Genomic DNA, 24307 nt, shown 5'->3' on the forward strand with positions numbered 1-24307 from the left:
GAGTGACACGCAGCAAAAGCCTGGGCCAGCACATGGCAAGTTCAGAAATCTCTTTTCAGGTTTGAAGAGACCAAAATGTTTGCTGCTCTTTTTTGTGAATAAATAACAGAATCAAGAGGTCAATAAATGATTTCTGAAGGACGCACGCAACGTTCCTGGAAGTGCCATGGTTAAGTGTGTTTCAGTGTCATTTTTTCTTCTAGTCAAATGGTTTATTTATTAAAAGGCACCACAGCTACACTGGTCACTCATTTACCAGTGCAATGCACTGACCAAGCTCCTTTGTTCAGATGCACTTGATCCTCTTAGCACTGCCAATAAACCTTCGTATGTTCTCACTGCACCTGTCCACAGAAACCATCCCAGTTAAGCCCTCACTTTTCCTAAGCACTACTTGGGAGATGACTGTATGACTATGTCGAAACAAGATCCTTTATTTTTAATCATCTGCCCAGACACACGCTGGCAGGATGCTGCATGTCTATTTCGCGTATTTCTACAAATGCAGAAAAATCTTTAACATAGACATTGTGGGCAGCACTGTGAAGTATTAAAGGGCGTGGGTAAGATTCCTGCAAGCCTTAGGGGGTAGCAGGATGTTTGACATTTCACCAAGCATTGAACTTTCTGGTAGCCTCTAAGCCGTGAATCAGTGCTGGTTGGGAAACTGTTCTGGGAAGTATCCATGCTACCTTCCTCTGTTCCTCCTCTCCTCCCTGGGACTTCCTGTGGGCTAGAAGAGTGCTAGACTAGGTGAATCTTTACTAATCCATGGTGAACCTTCAGTGCACACATGAATGAGACAGAAGCTAGCAGAATTCTCCTGTGTTCGGTTACAGTCTGTCCCTTGACCCCACTCCTTCCGGCCACAGCTGCCTGTGCCAAATTTCATTCTACCAGCCATCAAGGTCCTCGACCTGGATGGCAGCCTGCCCTCTGCGACCTTAGGCAGACAGTACTTTCACAGATCCCAGCCCAAATTGCTTCTACAGCACATAAAAAAATTTTACAACAGAGCAGTGAAAGAAGTCTACCTTTTCTTGTCTGAGAGAGCTCCAGAGCCACTTGGGCATCCTTCCTCCCTTAGGACTACACTTCAGGCTTCAGTGAGTGATCCCTTCTACTAACAAATTTATTCATGTATGCCTGGCATACTTAAAATTATCCTGAAGTGGGAGAATTTCTTCTTTTATGGAAAATCCCTGGCTTCCTCTGGGATCAAAAAATGGATTGTCTTATGAAAAATGCAACGTAGAAGAGGAAGGCAGTCCCCTGCAGCATGCAGCAGTGTCAGAAAGGCACTAACTCCAAAGGGCGCCTGTGTGCTCAGCACTCAATGCCGCTTGCCACAGCATTTTCAGAGTAAAGGCCTTACAGACAGGCTCCGTACAAAACGCTGCCCTGCTTCATTGAGACACGGAGGCTGGCAGGAACACCCCTAAAACAGACTGCCTTGAATCCTGGCAGCCATGGGACTGCCACCGGTTCAGAGTTCAGTGCCAGCTCCAAAGCCCACCCCAAGCAGGGCGGCAGCTTCTCTCTGAGCACTTTGCTGACACAGCAACCCCAGCAGCAGCAAGCAAGCAAGCTCATTCTTCTGTGTTGCTTCAGGGTCAGGGCCATTGACACACATTACAGTCACAGCAGCCACTGCATTGTAGATGTATATCTAGGGGCTGGCACTGTCCAAAGTCAGCGTGCGATCCATACCCTTCTGTGGGGAACCACCTCTGAGCATGAGGGGTACAGTAACAAGTCATCCCTCTCAAGAAGTAGTCATCTCTTCAAAAATCTTCTCCTTTCCTCAGATGATTCCGACTCAGAGCAGGGGAATGGTGAAATGTATCCGCTAAAATGCATTTTTTTTTCCTGAGAATAATATGGAGAGTCCAGTCTCACAAAAACAGACTGAGAGGTTTTTTTTCTTGAACTGTTGAGAAACGTTCAGAGGAAGGATCTGACTGAATGCCCTGGAAACTGAAGTAATCACCTTTTTTGTACAAACTGAGCTGCTATCATCACACTAGCAAGGTTTCAGCAATCAAGTGATAGCTTGCAGCTAAATATGACTTGATTAGATAAATAATCCGGTGCAAATGAAGCTGGGAACTCTCCTACTGTTTTATTCATGCAATTCCTACATGCAGACATTGGGTCACTGATTCTGTATTCTGATGTAAAAATGTGCAATAAAGACACACCTTGTAAAGAGCCAGTTACAGAGGACAGGTGTTAATCTTGATATTACAGGCCGATTTTCAGCAATGATTTGAAAGGTGTAACATATGCATATGGGATACCTCAGATGAATGAATCTCTAAGCACTATGATAATTTTCCAGAGAAACAATTCCAGAGGGGATCTGAGTCACCCACCCTGCTTGGCGCTATGGAAATATTTTTAAGATTTAGAAACGCAGCACAGCCTGGTTGTTAGGAAACAGTCCAGGGAGTCACTCTCAGTGCTTCACATGTGGATGTACGGCCGTCTAGCCTTTTACATGAGCGTGAAGTTGCCAGCAGACCTGAGGATGCTCCAGCCTTCCCAATGGCACTGCCTGGAACAGCGTGTGTGCTCCAAGTCACGTGCCGTACCCACCTAGCTGCACTGACCCATTTCCCCTTCCCCGTGTCTTCTCCATACTGCAGCTCCTGTGTTTTCAAACTGTGATTTAGTGCAGGTTATATAAGAAGAGCTGTACTGGGGCAAGGGGAATATTTATTTAGTTCAATATCCTGTCTCTGGCCAAAAGTCAGTGTCTAGCAAATAGTATAAAAAACCCCAGCAAGCACATGGTGGTAATTCACAGATTCACAGAATCACGGGGGTTGGAAAGGACCTCTGTGGGTCATCTACTCCAACCCTCCTGCCGAAGCAGGGTAACCTAGAGCAGGTTGCACAGGTTTTGAATATCTCCAGAGAAGGAGAGTCCACAACCCCTCTGGGCAAACTGTTCCAGTGCTCTGTCATCAGAACTCATCAGAACACTCTCCAGCCTTCAGGTGCTACATGAGCCAGAAGTTGTGTCCTCAAATGTAGTAGTTCTTCATGGATTTCTCTTGAATTTTGGTAAACTTGAAATATCTGGAACATCCTGTGGCAGAACTACTCCACAGTTTAAATTCATATTGGATGATAAACCACCTCCTCTTCTTTATTCTAAACTGACCATATAAGCAAGAGATTCCTATCTACCCTCTTCATGGCACTTATTAGTTTATAGGTTTCTGTTATACTTTCCCTTTGTTTTTCTGGTTTTTGCAGACTGAAGAATCCTAGCTTATTTGCTCCTCGCATGGAAGCCAGTGCATAATTTTGATCATTCTTGTGACTTGCCTCTGGATCTTTTCCAATGGCATTGCACATTGCTGAGCTGGGGAGTAGACTTCTGCATAGTATTCAAGGTGCAGGGGAAACATGGATTTTTTTGTACAATGGCATCACAATGTTTTGTTCTTTATTCCTTTCTTAACAGTTCTTTGCATGTTATTTAGTTTGGATTTGGGGATTTGGGGGGGGGGTTGTTTAGGGGTTTTTTGGGGGGTTTTTGTTGGTACAGAGCATCAAGCTGATATTTTCACAGAACCATGTACTACAGTCCCAAGCACTTGGCAAGAGACAGTTTAACAATGACCATATAGTAGCGACTACAATGAGGTGCTGGAGGGTCTAGGGTTTCTGTGGGCCTCCCAAGTACAAATGAATACTTCCACCCAGCAGAGACATATACACGACTATAGTACATGTGGGATGCTACATAAAGTGGAGAACAATCTGAACAGACATGTATTTGCCCATTTTGCCTTTGAAAAACATATCACATATATCTACTCTATGTATCAGCTTATACATACTTCATTCTTCTTAAAACACAAAAATAGCATAAGACATTTTGAAAAGCTAGTTCATGTACCTTTTCCAAGTTCCACAGATAATCAAGATTTCTGGGTTTATAAGAAAGTCTTTTTCCTTGTGTCAAACATGTTGCTATGTAGCAAATTCAAATACGTTACCTAAAATAGATTTTCAAGGCAATAAAATTTTTGGATTATAAAATATCACAATTCTACACACAGTCTATTTTTTCTTTCCTTAGAAGATGAAAAATGCTTTCCAAAGCAGCCACAGAAACATTCTTATTTAAAATTACTTCATGCAGCTATAACATACATAGCTATGGATTTATTCCTAATGGTTTGAGTGGACTCTGTGGTAGTCCATTATCCATCATTACTGAACACTTAAAATTAAGAAGCAGTCCAAGATTTTAAATGGATCTTCAAACTCCTCCAGCAAAAGCACCTGAACACACCAGATGATTACTTACCTGATTATATTACGATGGAGGAGACAGGACACAAGTGATTAAACACCAAAGTGCTTTTAAACACAATGCAGTTAACATGTCATTCCAATAAACGTTTGGCTGACTACAATATTTCAAAGCAGAGGACATGGCCTTCTGGTTTTGTGGATCACAGGCTCTCTTTGATGTCCCACAGCTATTCTTGCAGGGCAGGTCAGAAACTATTCCATTTTAATCCATTTTGATTAATGCCACAAAATGAGTTTTCCTGACACCGGCGATTTTGCTCTGCTGGGGAGTGATTGAAGGGGATGGGCTTTCATCCCAGCACAGTAAATCACTGGCAGCCTGCTGCAACAAAGAGTTAACCATCCTCTTCAGCAAATGAGATGAAACTGTAACTTGTTTTCTTTTAATTAACTCCTCAGTAGACTGCTCCAGACCCTCCTGGCACCCCTCAGCTCCGAGACAATAACAGTGCTCCCAGCTAGGGTAGATTTTGGAGCACTCAGCTTTCCTGGGAGTAGCCATGCTCTGCGTGAGTTAGGTCACACTTTTCTCACGCTGTCTCAGAATGCTTTCGGAGAGACTGATTGTGGGCACAAGGCAAGTCAAACGTATCTGAAGCCATTTAGACAGACTCAGCATGTTGGTGAGTCAGGATGACCAGCAAAGATAATATATCAGCAACCCACACTGACTCCGCTGTTCATAATGAATTCCTTCCTCTGAATTTACTTTCCACTGATTACCCTCTTGGTTTTTGGAGTTTAGCATTACTGCCTTAGGACTCCCAAGTCTATTTATTTTATGTCCCTGTGTGGGCTTGGTTGTGCTTTTCCGCACAGTGTACTCCTAGACTGTGGGGCAAACCGCCAGGCTTATGAATGAGCTTTTCATGGACAAGGCTGCCATGTTAGTATCTTCATACACAACCACATAGGAACACTGCAGTGGTGCCAGGAGTTGGATTCGGAGAGAAGACCGTGGTCAGGACTACAGCACAGACTGCTCCAGGGTAGGTGTATGCAGATGGGGTCACTGTAAACATCCAGAGCCTTCTGCACACGTAGTAGAGAGGAGGTTAACGCAGTCACTGCAGATGCTTCCTGGTGGGGACAGACACCAGCCCACACCAAACAAAAATGCAGGAGAGACTGTCAGGAAGGAACTGAAGCTGGGTACTGCAGTGCAATATGTGTGCTCCTAGAAAGTTTACAAAAAGCATGGAAAATATGCTTATATGGATTCAAACTCATAGAAGAACACAGAATGGGTAGGTAAAGTGTGCCAGTACCATGTCCGGTTGGGTCTGCCACTCCGTGCAGTGAAGGGACTGGGCAGGCGGTCTGTTTGGGCATGCGCTATCGCAGGTGAATAGAGCGGGTTTTGGACAAAGTTTGTCGTTAGTTTATAGTGGTGCAAACTTATCTCCCTCTCTCTCTCTGAAGTGATGCTGATAAAGATGAAAACAAAAACAGATGCCCAAATGAAAGGATAATTCTTGTTCAGATAAGAAAATGGACAGTTCGTTATACATAAGGAGAAGTTGTTCAGCTAGCGTGATGAATTCTCCCCACAAAACAGATATAAACCAAGTGTCTGAATCTGCTTCTGGAGGTGCATTTCTGTTCATATTGACTAGAAAGAGAACCTAGATGATCAGCTTATACTATGTCTCTAATTCATTTCAGAGCTCTACATTTAGGTGAGATCCCTCTCACTGAGCATAACACAAAATCCAGTTAAGTCAACATTAATTTTCCCTGGGCTCTAGAACATCAGACAGAAACCATCATAACAGCTAAAATCTTATTCCCACCTGTAAAGCGTGAACTTCCAGAGAATCAATGTGCAAATATCATTGGTTTCAAAACAATTCATTGTTGATAAGTGGTGCAAAACACATAGTCTGCAGCACTGTTTCCTTTATATTTAGGTGACAAAGGTTCATTCTGGTCAGTACCTTTCTCATAACATACACTAAAATCACACCTGCAAATTAGGCTAGGTATCCTAAATAGAAAATGAATAATGTGAAAAGAAGTGAAGACTATAAGCTTGGTATCATTGGCAACACCATGATTCTGATTTTAAAACGTTGTAAGAGGTCTTACATTCAAGTTGCTGTCATAAGATAGGAAAAATTAATGTTGTCATAATCATGGTCTCTTTGAGATGCCAACACATAAATATTAACCTCTGCTATCTTAAACAACAGTTGAAGCAGCTATTAGAAAAGGATTAGAAAAGAGCATCAGACTCTTCAAAAGGCAGTGAAAAGCCAGGCACGTCCAGCAACCCTCCACTGCCTGTTAACACCCTGTCCAGAATCCCCAGTGGATTTGCCTCACTCCGCATGGAGACGCAACCTGTCAGACAAACGGGCCTGTCTGTCAAATCTGCACCACAATATGTCTGTTTAGTAGAGTGTGAAAAATAACTTTAATCTACATGGGTGTAGCAAAATACACTGGTGAACGTGCACATGGGGAACATTTTTTCAAATTATCTACTGAAAATCTTCTGAGATGTGCCCGGCTTTACAATGGGAGTGGTAGTCACACTAGTCAAGGAAGACGTTTTAAAGTTTAAAGATTTAAATCAAAGTTAAGACAAAAATTATTTTTTCAATCATGTAGCATCTGTGTTTCTGTAACACAGACGGCTTAAAAAAACAAGCAAATTTATCAGACTGAAATGAAACTTTAATTAGATAATCTAGTTCTACATCGCCAATATTAATTTATAAGAACACTAATACGCACTGATGCGTGGGTTGCTTGAAGGAGACTGCAGGATTCCAGAGCTGGAATCATTCCAGCACTTTGAAGTCTGATGGTCTGAAGGACTAGTTTTATTTTGGATTGTTTCTTGCCCCTTCCTGGTTTTGGGAAGAACGATGACTTGTCTGCTGCCTTTTAACTTCCTGCTCAACAGCTCAGTCAGGGACGCCAAATGAAGAGACACTGAGGTAAGATACGTAATCTACCAGCAGAAACTCATAGGAAAAAATTAAGTTGGGAGGGATCTATGGAGTTCTGTTTTCCAAATTTTTACTCAAAGATGAACTAACCCCAGTAGTAAATTGGTTTCCTCAGGGTCTTGTCCAGTCAAATCCTGAAAAGCTCTAAGGATGAGAGTTCCAAAGTCTCTCTTCACAAACTATTCAAGTCCTTCAAATCTCTCACAGTGAACCTTTTTTTCTGCATATCCAGGCAAAATTTACCTTGCTACAAATTTCTGCTGTGGCCTCTTGTCCCTTCACTGTGTACCTCTAAGAGAAGCCACATCTCCCCTCTAGCTAGTAGGAGGCAGCAGCTAGAGGGTCTTTACACTTTTCACCTCCAGGCTAGACAAATCCATTCTACTTAGTGGCCCTTCTGCAGACTGTCTGCAGTTCCTTGGCTTCCCTTTTGTTCTGGAGAGCCCAAAATCAGGCACCATACTCCATATGGCAGCAAACGAGCACTGAGTAGGGGAATGATCACATCCTTCAGTCTACCGGTCACAGTTAATCGAGCTTCAGCAGGTGCTTAGCCATCATCACCAGAATGGCCCACTGCTGACTCAGCAGTGAGTGTCAGCTTTATTAATTTTAAGATATCAAATATATCCATTTAAAGTTCAATTTTCCAGAAGCACATAGCACCATCATCACCTGCTTTCCATCTTCATTGCTACCACCATGACTACTATGTTTTTCATCACTAGTGGGTAGACTTCCAGTCTCTTCTGGAAGAGGATGTAAGCAAGACAGACTTCATCAGTTACCATTGCAATGTCCAGGGATTAAACTTTCTCTGATTCTCTGGCACTTTGATCTCTCTGATCTCAAGAGCACTTATTTGCCCTTTGTAATATTAACAGCGTTACTATCATAGAGCCATGAGCATACATCCACTTCATTTTTTCAGCTCTAACTCAAGATCAGCTTCTGCAGATGGAAGGTTATCTTCAGCAGAACAAAGATGGAAGGTTATCTTCAGCAGAATAAACAACACTCTTCTTTCTTTTTGGTGCTTTTTTTTATGGCTCACTGTAAAGCTAAAATCTATAGAAGATCTTAATTCTGAAAGTAAATAGCCACTGCTGAGTATACCAGACCCAAAGGATAACTCTGCGCTGTAGATCTATCCACACCAAAAATAGATAGTTTCCAATAAGCATGAAATCAGATAAAATACTGTGAAATTAATCATCAGATATTGCTGTGGAGGCAGTTCTGCAAAGCCCACAAAGAGCGTGCTGCAGCTAAAACCTGTGGCTCCGGGGTTCAGCCATCTCTTATCCAAAGCATAGCCTGATGCAGCCAGGCTGTATGACCTCAGTTTAGCTTTCTTAGCAGAATTGTTGTTAAAGTGACAAAAAGTACATGAGCTACAGACTGGAAAAAAAGATAAAAGAAAAAAAAATGCAAGATGAAAAAACAAGCAGAGATGCAATTGTTGAATAATAATTGGTAACAGTTAACTACTCGAGAGGAAAAATATTGAACCAATACAAAACCCTAAGAAAGAAAAGCAGAGCACTGGCAGATGGCAACTTAGCAACAGCAAGGACCAGACAGTCCCAAGAAGCAATACAGGACAATTCTTCCCCACTGGACTGATGACTGGCTGGCCAATAAATAATTGATTGATACTCTTAAACAGTGTATATCCTCCTTGGAAAATGTCTTTATGCGTGGTAAAATTACCTGAACAAGCACAATTGCAGTAGGGAGGGGTTGCATGGCTATCTTGGATAGCTTGAGACCAATACTAAAAAGCTCCAGAAGCAAATATTCTCATTCACAAAAAAAAAAAAATCACCACCAAACATAGGTGTTTACTATTCATCTGGTCCTTAGCAAGAAAATCATAGAAACATAGAATCATAGAATACCAGGTTGGAAGGGACCTCAAGGATCATCTGGTCGAAACTTTCTTGGTAAAACCACTGTCTAGACAAGATGGCCCAGCACCCTGTCCAGCGTGTGGACATGTGCAAATAATGCCAGTGCCCACAGAACCTTCTCAGACTATTTTAAGGGAATTTTTTCATTTTGTTTATGTTCAGTGAGTGGTTGGGAGTTCGTGGTTGTTTTTCACTACCGTCTCCCACATTTCCTCTGTGTGCCATGACTTTCTTCACTCTTCTGGATGACCAGGAAAGTGTGGTAGATGCTGTCAGACATGAACCCACAAGGCTGTGTAAAGCAATACCTTACCATGACACATATAAGGCTACTCTGCAGTCAGAAGTCTATGGCTGAACAAGACTCCCTGCTCAGCCAGGACTGAAAGATCTCCTAGGGATATGGCTGCCACCAGCTCATGCTGGAGCACTAATGCAGCCTTGCTGCCAAGAGTTGAGACACCTTAACTCTGTTTACAATACATAGTTCATGGCTAAGCAAAAACAAAATGTTTTTATAGCTCAGTTCAGCATGGAATTTCCAAGACATATTCCTCTTTCTGACCTTTACTTACAGAAACATGATGGCTTGTGAAGGCACAACCCGCTCAGCACTTCCTCAGGGAGGCTAGTTTCCGTGGCAATAGGTGTTTCTGTTTCCTATATTCTTCACCATTAGAGGAATTGAATAGTAAGAAGAGGACTTTCCTTTAGTCATGTGAATGCTAACGAGAAAATTGTCACCTTAATTCCAGAAGAGCACTTTTAGCAATGAGTTTTGGCATTTTTTATAATGACTTAATGTGGAATCAATAATCCTCATTTCCTACTGCAAAATTGCTTAGCTGTTGTGGGGTTTAACTCCAAAAGCATATATGTTTCTTGTGGGAATGGCTCTTCCTTACAGTTTTCATAGCAGTTTAGTTTTATAGTGTGCTATCTCGATGAAAACTACGAAGAAAGGCGTATATTAAAACATTATTCTCTCAATGAAATGCAATATTTTGGGGAGAGAAACAGGGCATACTTTCAGTAGCAGTGGGTAACAGTTTTTAGCAAGATATTTAATAACTTCCCTAAAAAGAGAAGCAGGTGTGTAACCTGGCATTTTGCTAGGTCAAAGCTAATATAAACGTTACTGTTATTCCAACTGTTGCAAGTTCATTAATGAGCACAAGTTGCCATCCACTTGATTTTCATACAGTTCCCTGGTCATAAAATTATTTTTTTAGTTTACAGACAAACAAGCTTGCTGCTTCATATATAACTCCTCTAGATGTGAAACAGAAGAAGAGTTCCCTGACAAATGTGTTAGGTAGATCGCACTCAGTTCCTCCAGCACAGTATTCACTGTTTTACTAATTCCTGTCATAAGCTGCAGCATTTTCCTGACAGAATCATAGAATCATAGAATCATAGGTTGGGAAAGACCTCTAAGATCATCAAGTCCAACCGTCAATCCAAATCCCCCATGCCTACTAAACCATGTCCTGAACTGCCATGTCTACACAGTTTTTGAACCCCTCCAGGGATGATGACTCCACCACTTCCCTGGGCAGCCTATTCCAATGCCTGACCACTCTTTCAGTAAAGAAATTTTTCCTGATGTGCAACCTGAACCTCCCCTGACACAACTTGAGGCCATTGCCTCTCGTCCTGTCGTTAGTTACCTGGGAGAAGAGACCAACACCTGCCTCGCTACAACCTCCTTTCAGGCAGTTGTAGAGAGCAATAAGGTTCCCCCCTCATCCTCTTCTTCTCCAGACTGAACAGCCCCAGCTCTGTCAGCTGCTCCTCATAAGACTTGTTCTCTAGACCCTTCACCAGCCTCGTTGTCCTTTTCTGGCCATGCTCCAGCAACTTAATGTCCTTAAGACATTGACAGACAGCTACTGTGTTCCCACTTTCAAAATAAGAGGCAGCAAGAAGAGAGCTGATGTGTACTGGAGGCGTAGTCAGTCTCTAGTGATATCGAAAGGTCCAGTTTCGATGTTCTCTGCACACACTACCTTCTGGTGGGCTTTAAGGACAAGTTCCTAAGGCAGAGATCGTGCCTCTAGTAAACATGCAGTGAGTAAGAGAGCACAGGATGTTAAAGGATATTCACAATAAAATGTGTTAACACCAAGGCTAAATGAAACAGCAGAGCACTGTGGAACTTTTTAATGTCCAAAACAGCAGTGTGTGAATGCCTGGCTAACTACCCTTGAAAATAAAGTCAGTCAGAAGTATCGTTCCCTTTGTTGACAAAGAAATTAATTTAGAGGATCTGCATTTCCCTTGCAACAGCTGTTGGCAAAACAAGTAGTCTTGTGGTGGGTGACACACTGAACGTCAAAATCTTCCACTTGGTTGGGGCCAAACTGAAATGACTTTCATCAGTGTCCCAGCCAGCCCCCAGTGGGCAGCACGCCATCCCCGGTCACTCAACAACAGCCCAGTTCCCAGCTGAGCCAGTACCCTGCCCTGTACATCGCCCTTTTCCCTGACTGATGGCTGCACATGTGGGTGAGTGAAAATGCAAGGAAAATAAGTAAATCGGTAGAGAGAAATCATTTGGGACAGATCGGAAAACAGAGAATACCCAAAGAGAATCAATTCTCTTCTTTGTTTGTCAAGTAAGCAAAGCCACTAACTCAGAAGACTGCTGAAGCAACTGTACAAGTTTCAGTTTTTCTGGGTTTGAGCAGATTCCTTGTTTTGGCTTTGCAATGGTATGAGGCCTTTGAGTTTCTCTTTGAGATCAGCATTCGAAGCAAGCCAGAAGCTCAGAATCACCCTCAGCTGGAATCAATGACATTTTCCGAGCTTCAGCAACATACTTGGTATTACTCAACACACACCCTAACTGAGCAATCTTTCCCCAGAGAAGGGAGAGATCTATCCAGTCTCGTTTGTTTTCAAGCAACATTTCATACCATGTTCTCAATTAATTGTACTAACACAATTTTCATTGGAGAATCTTGGGTAAATTCAGGTTTTGATTTCCATCAGGCTGTATTTCAGTCCCTGTAACCAATATGTCACTAGAAAACCAAGGGCAAACAAGAATCTAATGCTAGAGAACTGAGTTTTCAACTACATTATATGAATTCATTACACACTTTTAAATACCTTCTTCCTTACAGAGTGTTTCCTCCCTCAATATTTTACATATTTCTTTCTCAAAATTTGCAATTCGCTATTTGGATTTATATCTTTAGGAGAGAGAGGTATACGTTGTTTCAGATTAATATGAGTGAAGTATCGAGTTGAGTGAAATATAAAATGTGATTTTTTTTAATAAAAAAGGATATTCAGCTGTAGATATTTTGTAAAGGAGCATATCCACAATGCCAAATAACAACAGTATAAGCAGATATTTCATTCAGTAAATCAAATAGCCAACAAAACTCTGTACATACCCTAGAAATTTTCTATTTTTGTGCCTAACTTTGAAATTGTTTACAGTATTCTCATTTCAAGGTATTATTCAAGACCCAAATATACATCCCAAATACATCCTACAGTACACCTCAAAGACCTGCAGACCTGATTTATTTTTAATTGGACACACAGAAGGAAGTTGATTCTGCAGCCAAACAGCAAATGGAAAATACCAATACATCTATGATATCCGCTTTAAAATAGGGTGATTGTTCAAGCAAACAGTTCACATAAGTGTGGTCACTGACAATGAAATTTTTCAAGCCCTTGCCTGAATGTCTGCTCAAATTAAACCAAACATTTCCATAATCCCTATCTCCAAGGTAGGCATGACAAGGGGAGACATGCTTTTAAAATATTTGCATCCCAAATATTTTTCTAATTTTCTTACTGTTACAACATTACAAGCAACAATGCTGTGTGATTATCATTAAAGTTGTTCTGAACATAGGCAACAAAAGATCAGAAATTACATTCATTCTTTCCCTTCAGTGTTGAATCTCTGTGGGAACAGTTACATCTGAATCTTCACCAAAACCTTTAGCTGGCCTTAGGAGCAGAGTATTTCATATCTGTACACACTGTAAATCATTCCTGTCTTCTTAACCGCATTATTACCATATTCCCTCAAAGGGCTTGCTAGTTATTCATATTATCATCAATAACACTGTGCATCTGGTTAGAAATTATCATGCTTTGGGAATACAAATCTTATGTACAAAATTTTGCTCAGGATATTTTGGCCATGTGATTCAAAATTAATTCATAATGTTGACATATGGCTAATAATTTATGATCAGTGCTTTTTTGTTTATCCCATTAGGTTCTACAGTTACAGTATACATGTATATTTGTGTGTATTTTCTGAAATAATTTGTTGCTTCTATTCAGTATTGGCCATTTAAATGAAATATGCAAATTTAACTTTGCTAATACTATTGGATTTACCTTACATAAGGAAAACTGTCTTAGCTCTGTTCTTTGTGTTATCTCTAGTATAACTATTGATTTGCAGTAAATAGCATATGTTTCAATTCCAGACCCTAGCAATCTTCACCTCAAATGCTTGGTAATATTGATCCTCCTCCGTGATTGTTTTGCCCATTGGTTTCCATCAGTCTCTAGTCTTGTCACTGAAGGTCATTTTCAGAACCATTTTCTTAATGAGAAAAATTCAATAAAGTCATCTGATAATTCAAAGACAATTTAAAAGAATGGGTTTTCAGAGCAGGAAAATGTCACTGGAAATGTGAAGACCACTGAGTGTCATTCAGGGCCTGCTTCAAGTGCTCAGCTCCTCTAAATCTAAGCCTTTAAATATGTTGGTAGAGCAAAGTGGAGATGAGTCTCACTCCTCTACACGAAAAGCCAGAGGAGTTTGCAGTCCGCAGCATCACAGGTGCGTAGGTAGGAACTAAAAACTGTTCTGGGTCAGAAACTGGCCACCAACGGATTCTCGTTACAGAGCTTCATTTTGATCCTGTAGATTTTTTATAGTTTTAAGTTGTATTTTTGTGTGATTACTGAATAATAGAAAAAAAGGATATTACTAATTACCGTGCTTTAAAGTGACAATAACAGTGTAACTGTTACTAATAACAGGCGACTGTTACTGATAACTCGGGTTGTTCCAGAGACCTTTTCCTGTGGGTGTTTTGAGAGCTGGTATGCAAGGACCCTGGCAAAGAATCCGATCAGAGAAAACTGGCATTCACCCACACTAAGTTTGCAGCTGTCTCTATGCCAGCATCAAAGCACTGCTTTAACAAGACCAAAAAGGACAGCAGGTCTGAGTGGCAGGGTGTACTCATCCTAGCCCTGGCCAGCAGAGCGCCTGCAATGAAAAGAGCTATTATGGGACACTTTCAAGCCAGCATTTATAGTGTAACTCTGCTAACTGACTCATGTTCTCCTTTCAAATACAGAAGAACATTTTAAAAGCAACTTCACTCAAAATGCCAAAAATCTGTAGTCTGTTTACTGCTCTGGTTATTGGTTTTTAACAATGCCAAAGGGCACAGACACGTTTCCTAACTACTGAAGCTGGTATGTCTTATGAGCCACTTACACAAAGTGCAACTTTTGCTGAGAATGTCAGGGTGAAAGGCCACAGTCCTGTCCGACCATGTGCTGTGCTGGAAAAATGCCTCATCTTTTTTCTTTCCAGTATTGAACGCTGCTCTAGTACTACTGCTGTGCAGTCAGACATGGTGTGTCTTCACAAACTTGTCCTGCACATCTTTGGGTCATTTGTCCTGCACCTCCTGGTCGCTCAGACTGAATGGTTCAACATGGCAGCGCTTTCCTTTCCTAACACCTTGCTCACTGGCCTGTCAGCTCAGCTACTTGGGCAGAAGCCTTTAATAAGCAACCTTTGTGCCACAGCCACAGACTTTTAGCTAAGTCTCTTCTGGGGAAGCAAGGTCTGTTTTGTTGGTTTTTGTTCAGATGACAGTGGGAAAATAGCTCTTTCCCTCACTCTCTTCCAAATAAGAACCAAGAAAAGAGCAATGGACTAATGCTGGCAGTGGCATGGTAAGGATGGGGTCTATTGGATGAAACAGAGAGTTTGTTGTGTACAGTACTGGTAGCAAATTTCATTTTCTTTACTACCTACAAGTAAGCACATTTGTGTGTAAGTTACACAGTTTCCAGTGACTCTCCTTCAGCAACAATAAAAAGCCTCTGTTTGATTTCTAGGAAATGCCAAAAACAGTTCATCTGTGACCTAGAATACCTATATAATGCCCCAATTTTTAGGACTATTAGGTAACACAGATAGTGGTAAAATTTTGAATAACATGAGAAACATTTCAGTTCAGCTTGTAAGGTTTCTACTATGCATAACCTTTGTGAAAGCAATAAAACAAGAATTTAAGCAACCCAACTGCATGTTTTCTCATCCTCCACCCCTAGCAAATACATGGCCGCTGCACACCACAGACTGGGCCTGAAGATCGATCTGAAATCTGTCTCCTAGAAATGCCTGCTTTCTTGCATTGATTCACCAAACATTCCTCAAATTTCCCTCTGCTGACCCATTGCCAGGAATGCTCAGATTTACTGAGGAATGCTCAGTAAATCTATGCAAGAAGAACTTAGCTGTAAGGAAGATTCACTAAAAGAGAATCACTTGAGTTTTAACCACAATCAGGACACCCGTGCACTGTGTTGTCCCCATGTGCACGCTGTTAGTCATCTGAAGCTCTGCAGCATGCTTGGAGGGTGTCTGTGCGAGGGAGCTGTGGAAAACCAGCAGAGTTATCATTGCAAAACGTGTCTGACAGCGTACAGCAGAGATAACAGCAGGAGATGACTGGCTACCCAGTGAAAGAACAGCCGCAATACTACATGGAATTGCTTTACTTCTGTTCTTTTGGGATAAACGTGGCACCACGATGATGTTCACAAGTGGATTTTGCTGCTTCAGTTTCTTAGTTTAGTGCCTTAACATCCCCAACCATATGAGCTGGAGCTCAGTGGCATGCTATTACTAATAGATTCTGGGTTGAAGATAATATTAAAACTTATTTGGTGCATCTAAAAGAACTATAGATTCACACGCATACAAACACTTCTTCACTTCAAATCCAAACCTGGACTACTCTGTACAAGTCATTCTTCTCCAATAAGCAGAATATTATCATATATATATTATGCACCAACAAATGCATTTTTATTGGTAAATTCTTCCAAAATTGTCTAACTTTTATCCTGTAAAACAAAAAAGCTTGAACCATTTGACGTAGAAACTTTCAAAAAGCTTGGTTATATTTCTCTTTCCAATACCATTTTTCTTTTAACTATATTTACATTTAAAATTTAAAGAGGTAAAAGCAAAATAAATATAAGACTTCTTTAATTTTATGTCAGCTGAATTGTTGTTTTGTAAATTAAATTATCTTTTGAACAAGTAGCAGAAGCACAGTTTCCTGAGTTTCTTATTTGACTTGAGAGTCAAAAAGTCAGTTCCCAACACAAGTGAACCCATAAGGATTTTGTCATTCCTGAAGAAAATTCGGAAAGCCATGGTCTCAGATACCTCTATAGACACAGCATCTCTAATATTAACACTATTTTCTGAAACAAATTATGAACCATGAATTTAAAAGGTGAATTTCCAAACATTTTAACTATATGTGTTAGGAGATACATTTAGTCTGGATTTGTTTTTTTATACTGCAGTTTTCTGAACAGAAAACGAGAACTTTCATAAAATATATGTTAAACTGAAAGCATTTCTTGCAATTCAGGTGAAGAGATGCAAAATATTTTATGGTATGGCTGCTGGAAACAATAGATTTCCATGATATTTTCTTACATACATAATTTATTAGCATATGGAAGAAAAATTATTATTTCTAAACACTCTTGCTTCATCCTGCTCCACAAATAGATTAATTCTTTTCTAGCAGGATATTTGAACAATACTTTATTGCAGCTAAAACTTTAAATAACACCAGTGTGATCAAACCTGCACTATTCATGCAAAGAAGGTAAATTATTATCTCTTCTGCATTTCATCAACAGAGTTTTTCACTGGAAATTGTTCTCTACAAGAACGAAATAATTTTCTTTTGGGGTGGATATGATCAACTGTAGGCTGTGAGCATCATGTTTTATTATTATTCTGTTTTATTAGGGATAGAAAAAGGTATGGTACACATAGAATTTTTTATGATAAAACTGACAGGCTATATTCTCAGTATCAAGCTAAACTCTTCAACTACAGCTACTTTTCTCAAAGGAGCCTATGATTAAACTGAAGGCCAGTTCTAATCAAAAAATCTTAACTAATATGATCATGTGTTTGGGGGCCCAAGTTATAAAGCCCTCTTAAGCATGGAAAAATTTAATTAATCAGCTTTAGAGAGCCTAATGAATTTGATTTAAAGCAAACTCATAAAGGGTACCTAGGTGCAAAATGTCTTTCTCCCACAGATGCACATGAAGAAATTGCAAGCACTATGAAGTAAACCAGGCTGTGGCTGCTGATTTCTGATGAAAACAAAATCACACATTGCACCATGTTTTAACAGTAAACATCTAAAATGAAAGGCCCCCCAACTTCCCCACCATAAGATCATACCATGGTCAAGTTTTCGGTCTAGACATGCAGATAACACATGCACACAAGGGCACTCTTCCTCCTCTACCTGGCTGAAGTGACAGAGACTCTAGTACCATAGAATCATAGAATCATAGAAAGTTTTTGGGTTGGAAGGGACCCCTAGAGGTCATCTAGTCCAACCCCCCTGCAGTGAGCAGAGACACTGCTAACTAGATCAGGTTGCTCAGAGCCCTGTCCAACCTGGTCTTGAATGTTTCCAGGGATGGGGCCTCCACTACCTCTCCGGGCAACCCGTTCCAGTGTTTCACCACCCTCATTGTAAAGAATTTCTTCCTTATATCCAGCCTAAACCTACCCTGTTTTAGTTTAAAACCATTACCCCTCGTCCTGTCACTGTTGTCTCTACTAAACAGATTGTCCCCATCTTTCCTATAGGCTCCCTTTAAGTACTGGAAGGCTGCAATCAGGTCTCCCCGCAGCCTTCTCTTCTCCAGGCTGAACAAGCCCAAATCCCTCAGCCTGTCCTCATAGGAGAGGTGCTCCAGCCCTCTGATCATCTTTGTGGCCCTCCTCTGGACCCGCTCTAACAGGTCCATGTCTTTCCTGTGCAGAGTGCTCCAGAGCTGGACGTAGGACTCCCAGTGGGTTCTCACCAGAGCAGAGCAGAGGGGCGGAATCCCCTCCTTTGATCTGCTGGCCATACTGCTTTTGATGCAGCCCAGGATACGGCTGGTCTTCTGGGCTGCAAGCGCATATTGCAAGCCCTTCTCATAAAGGTACGAAAAATGTAATGACAGGGAACAGAATGAGATAATGTTTAGCCAATGTTTTTGAAACACAATTCAACTGAATCTCTGAACAAGTATCCGGAAATGGGAAGCAGACACAAATTCACAAGGTCCTTCGAGGACAGGAAATCACTCATCAGAGGCAGCATATTGCATCTGTTCACCATCGCTGTGGATTAGGGTGAAAGAAGAACAAATAATACAGACAGTAGAGGTACAACAGCAGAATTTGAAATTCTGGCTTTCAGTTTACAATGTCACCTCTGTAGGGACTGTTACTATTGCCATGTGAAAAATGCACATGGATACTCCTGTCAGCATTAGTAGAAGTTTGTATTTTCACAGTATAGTCAGAAGTTTGATGGAAAATGTAAGGCTCAGGCTACTGTTGTCTTAAAAGGTTGTCTAGAAGCAACAAAAGTACAAACTCCATAGAGAGGTCACATAAAATAATTGCAGTCCTTTAATTGCAGGGAACAATTTCACAAAGAGAAGTAGAAATGTCGTTCAGTTAATTTGCTAAGAAGCTAAATATTTTCAGAGTGCTTTAAAAGTGTACTAGTACTTCTAAACCCAACTACACAGATTTATCACTTCCTAGTTTGTGCTAAATAAAGGGATCAGAAACAGGTCTTCAGAACTTCAGAAAGTACCAAAATCATGACCTTTAGGAACACAAAAACCTCAGCCCGTGGCTAAGAAGAAATTAACAGTTATGCTGGATTATAGCACTAGATTGGCATAGTATTTGTCCCATTGATCCTTGTTCTTCTTCAGGGCTTTGTGTTGATTCTTAGGCTGAAGCCTTTTGTGCTGATAAATAGCTTCAGGAGAAGAGAAAGGATTCAACAAAGGCATTTAGCTTTTGAAGGAGCCTTTTCATCAGGTTATTTCTGAAAACAAAGGGGAGATAATGATACCGCTGGTGTTCACAGGATATCATGCTACTCCCTTCCCTCTTCCTATTGTTTCAACTCCACTCGACTTTACAAAATGCAGCACCAAGGAGAAAAGAAAACCTGTGACCAATATAATTATTCAATACCAGAATTATTCAAACTAATTGAATTCATAATTTTTTTTCTTCCAAAAGCAGCAGGGGAAATGTTGTCATTGTTCTGATGTTTTCTAATTAATGTCTGAGAAGTATAATACTGGGAACAAGATGCTTCAGAAACCTGTGACTCATCGGCTCTTCTTTGGAAAGCTGAACATGAGAAGAACTTCATGAAGAATTTATTTATACTGTTAAAGTCAGAAAAAAAAATATTTCAGAGGCTGTGAAACAAATCCAAGTTTCACATTAGCAGTGTAACGCATACAGATATAACTGAGGAACCAAATGCAGGAGGAAAACCCAAAGAACCAAATGCAGGAGGAAAACCAAAAGAACATTTTCTGGCTATGCCATTGCACTGCTGTGCAGGGCTTCCCCTGCCACAACCTCCACTGATGCACCAGCTGATTGCAGCTGGAGGCTTTGCCTTTGCACATACGTTCCGCATTCTGCACGTAAATAACTACTTTACGTGCGCTAGATTAAGGACGTTTAGGAAGTGAACGGGTATTTTATTGGAGTTTGATGCAGCCTGGTACAAAGCGAAAGGTCATTCACAAATGCTCGATCAGATGAGTTTTCAACTCCCACACGATGACCAGGGTCATTATGATCTGTCCATTTGATTTGTGCTCCTGCCCACTCTGGACGACAGTTTAATAGGGTTGAGAGAGCATATTTGAATTAATGATCTGGCTTAAAGGATCATTTGTAACTTGATTTGAAACAGCTATTTTTATAGTGTCGTGAGAGAGAAAAGTTTATATACTATGCCTGTTTAATTTCCAGTTTTCTCCACACTTTCTGGCTTTATTCACAAACAAATGCAGAAACATCAAAACACCTCAAAAATAAAACGTGTGCTTATTCTTTAACATTGGAAACAAGATTGCTGCAGAGCACCTGTCCACAAAAAGCATCCAAAACAGTTCCTCAGGGGAAATCCTCCAGAGAGGTTATGATAAGCCATTAGATCCCACAGTCCTAACCACAGCAAAACTTTTTTTGAGATTTATGGCTTTTCGTGGTTTGGCACTTCTGTAGTCACATTCCTTGCTGCCCAGCAGAGGCAACAGACTCCCAATGTTTAAGAATTCTGCTGCACCACTGCACTGCAGCAATTCCCACTCCAATGCATCCAGATCACCCTCACTACTGTGACAGTTCAGTGGTCCAGTTCACAAATACTGAACCAACACATCATATAGTCTGCTGTATTAAGGACAGATGAAATCAGAGCTGGCTTACCTTTATATGCCAGACTGTGTTTCTGTGACAGCAGCTGAGCCATCCCCACTTTGGCGGGAAGCTCGCATGTCACAAGTTCATAGAAGGTCATAGAGACTACTGCACCTCTCCTGAAACAGACCTTAAGTCTCGTTAAACAAAATCTGTGTTTCAGGAATCCATAAAACAGACTACTAGGTCCTTCTAAAGCAAGCGATATTCAGTAAGCTCTCAAAGTACATTTACAAAGACCATGAACATATCTGGCAGCAAAATATCTTCTTACCAGAAGTTGAGTAAGCTGTCACTTGATCTTTGCTAATTTTCTCCACACTTTTCTACACAACCTGTGCTGCAATTGCATTATTTAAGTGTCAGCTAGCTGTAAAGCCCACGGTGGAAAAGAACCACTAATACCCCCCTTATGAAGATAAAATTCTGTACCTGTTAAAGTCGTGAAGAGTTGCTACTAATGTCAATAATGCTAGGATATCAATAATAAAATCAGGTAAAATGATTGCATGTAGGTTCCAAATCTATTTTTTAAGTACTCCGTTTGAAAATAAACTGCAGATAAAGTGCTTTAAGATCATTTCACATACAGTTGTTATTGGTATAGACATGATGAAGCTCAGTAAAGGAAAAATTAGATCAAATAACAAAGGGAAATTCCAAAAGAAAAAGACCATAGGATAGTTTCTTAAAAGAAAAAAAAAATCCCCAGCACTAAGCCCATTTAAAATTGCTCACAGAACAACCTCCCACTCCTCACCACAGACAAGATCTTTCTTTTCTCTAAACTAAATTAATTTGATGTGGCTTGGATAGCAAGTGTGATACTTGATGATGCAGTCTGACTTTCACAAGAGCTCTCTTTGTGAGCTAGCGGAGTTTTGCTAACGGGAGCACAGGCACCAGCCTTGCAAGCCTCTGAACCTCCAGTTCCAACTGAAAGAGATCTTGGTCACTGGGAGCTAAATATATCCAACAGCTATCAGACAAGCAAGTCAGTAGCTTGTTCAGGTCAAGCCTCGTTTTAGCTCAGACAATTCCTGTCCCAGTGTGTAAAAAAATATAGAAGTCATTGTAGAATAAGTGGGAAACAGACTTCTAAAGGCTTTACTTGCTAAACTTCTGTTTAAACTGAACTAGAATTATTGATATATAAATCCTTTGGGGCAGAAATTCTCTACATCCACATGGATAATATCTAACAGAATGCAGCTCTATTATGAACGTATTTTGTGGACGTAAAACTCACTAAAAAGGTAGCTAAATATTAGAGCAGATTGCTATGCATAGATACATCAGAAAGCAGCATGTGCTGTCAAGCCTAGCATTTAGACCCAAACATTATTTCCCCCCGTCACCGGTGTTACTAGAGTTCATCAGAACTCAGTCTGCAGCTCTGAAGGGAAAGGGAGGTGCCTGATGTATCCATCCTGCTGCCTACACAAGCATACATGTCTTGCCCAATTCGGTAGGTACATTTCATTGTAATATTGTAATATTCAAGTTTTATCTTTGTTTAGACTGCAAAATGAGTGATGCTGGAAGTAGACCAGGTGAGTTCCCATTTGCTTTTTTCTCACGTATCCTTTGGGTAATTGTTGTAAGTCTAAAACACAAAATGTGTTCTACAGGCAGGGAGTCTTCAGGCAGGAGACGACCCAGCCCAAATACCAAATCAGCATCGCCCTGCCTGCTTGTGAAGCTACCATTAACACAAACCTCATATATAGATATATTTCAGCAAGGGGCACAACAAGACTTCCAATGCTGCAAACTGCTCTTGTAGGTTGCTGGAGTAACAACAGCTCCAGGGAACGGTCCATTAACCTCAAAGGGTTGCACTGACACAGCTACTTTAAAAACAACAAAGGCCCTCAGTGCAGGTGGTGCTGTAGGTTTCTACAGCTTTCCATCCCATTACTAGTTCAGTAACTGCTGCTTCTTTTTAAGGTCTGGATTCACAGCTTTTCAAATGTTCCATGACAGTTCGGGTCAGAAACACAAATGGTCCAACCAGGGCGTTCTAAAAGCTGAAGAAGACCATTCCTTTATCTGGAAGAAAAGAGCGGCCAAGGGATACATTGCTAATCCCTTACCAAGACCTCTAAGTAGGTGTGCTTTAAGCAGCTTCAGTGCAAAGGATTTTAAATTGCATTGCAGTTACTGTGTAACTTAACAGGCTGGATCTGTGCTGCTTGTCTGACCGTGTCATCAGTAAATCAAGGAATGCTGTGGTTGTAATAATTTTAAAAGGATGTAATTCCGTTAGATATTATCCATGTGCATGTAGAGAATTTCTGCACACCCATTCTGATTCCTTCGACATTGATGCAAATTATCTGAAGTTGTAATTTTCTTTTACTGAGTTAGATTCATTCTGACTCCCCGTCACGGTCGCTCTGCTTTCCAAAGTCACACAACAGCAGAGTAGCTGTAGGAGTTTGGATGTGATGAGCTCAGTACATTTCTTGGAACCTGCCCTTTATTGTATAAGGCATATGGATTTGAGAACGGAAAAGCTGCCAAGATGCTGTAAGAGCTACCAAGCGTATGGGCATCCAACCAACATTGGACATCAGGTTATATTTGGAAAACTCGGATAAATTGTTTCACTCTTGCTCCAGTTTTGCATTAACCCTGGCTGAGATAAGAAACCAAAATATTTTGCAAATGCCTCTTGCTAATATGACTGCTTAGATAAATATCCATCTTTCTGGATGTGTGAGAAAACTGAGCCACATTTCTGAGCTTTTTGAAATCTGCATTAATGGTTGTCGCGTGCTGTGTGGTGAATATCTGACCAGCAGACAACTTTAAGTCAGTTTTGGGTTGTAATAATTCTACTTGCCTTGGTGGAAACCTATTTAGGAGCCTGTTACGTCCTTCAGTATTTTCTCTCAGTTAATAACATTTGCATCACTTTTGGCTGCAGGAAATAGCTTTTTTGTAAGGATGAGTTTTCATGCGTCTGGGTAGACTTCAAAGTTAATTTCTTCAGCAATATTTTAAATGACTACTTTCTGCTTAGAGCATTAAAATGCACAGAACAGAAGTACTGGGAAATCCTAATGCAAACATTAGAAAAGGTCAGGCTTTCACAGCAAATTTCCATAATTCATTATGGATTCACTACACACTGACAGGCTGCAGTAAATTGTCTTGCTGACAAAACTGGAAAGAACAGTGAATGGAACAAATTGAACTGCTCACAACACAAGGACAACAATGACATCTCTAATTGGACAAAATTAATTCCTCAGAAGAGTTCAGGAGGCAAGTACAGCATTTCAAGTGATTCAGGTTGTGTTACCTGAGCTATACACAATGCTTTATGTCTAAATTATTCTGAATTATGGATTCAGTAAGTTATAAATGGTTCCCTCCTTTTAAAGCAAGCGTTATCTCAAAATGTATGCAGTGATACTCAGAGGAGGTGGCAATGGCAGCTTTCAAAAGCTGCTGAATACTTTTCTATACCCTGGCCTTTGTCCTGTTGCTTTAATGGTTTTATTCTGTTGTTT

The 24307-nt window shown here is 40.7% G+C and overlaps 1 protein-coding gene across 1 annotated transcript in view; it reads right to left on the reverse strand.

The window, feature by feature from the left end:
* Positions 1-24307, reverse strand: part of SPATA13 (spermatogenesis associated 13) — a 163141-nt gene that overhangs the window by 125764 nt on the left and 13070 nt on the right. The window lies entirely within an intron of this gene.

Source organism: Opisthocomus hoazin, chromosome 1, assembly GCF_030867145.1.
Source record: "Opisthocomus hoazin isolate bOpiHoa1 chromosome 1, bOpiHoa1.hap1, whole genome shotgun sequence".
NCBI classification, from domain to species: domain Eukaryota; kingdom Metazoa; phylum Chordata; class Aves; order Opisthocomiformes; family Opisthocomidae; genus Opisthocomus; species Opisthocomus hoazin.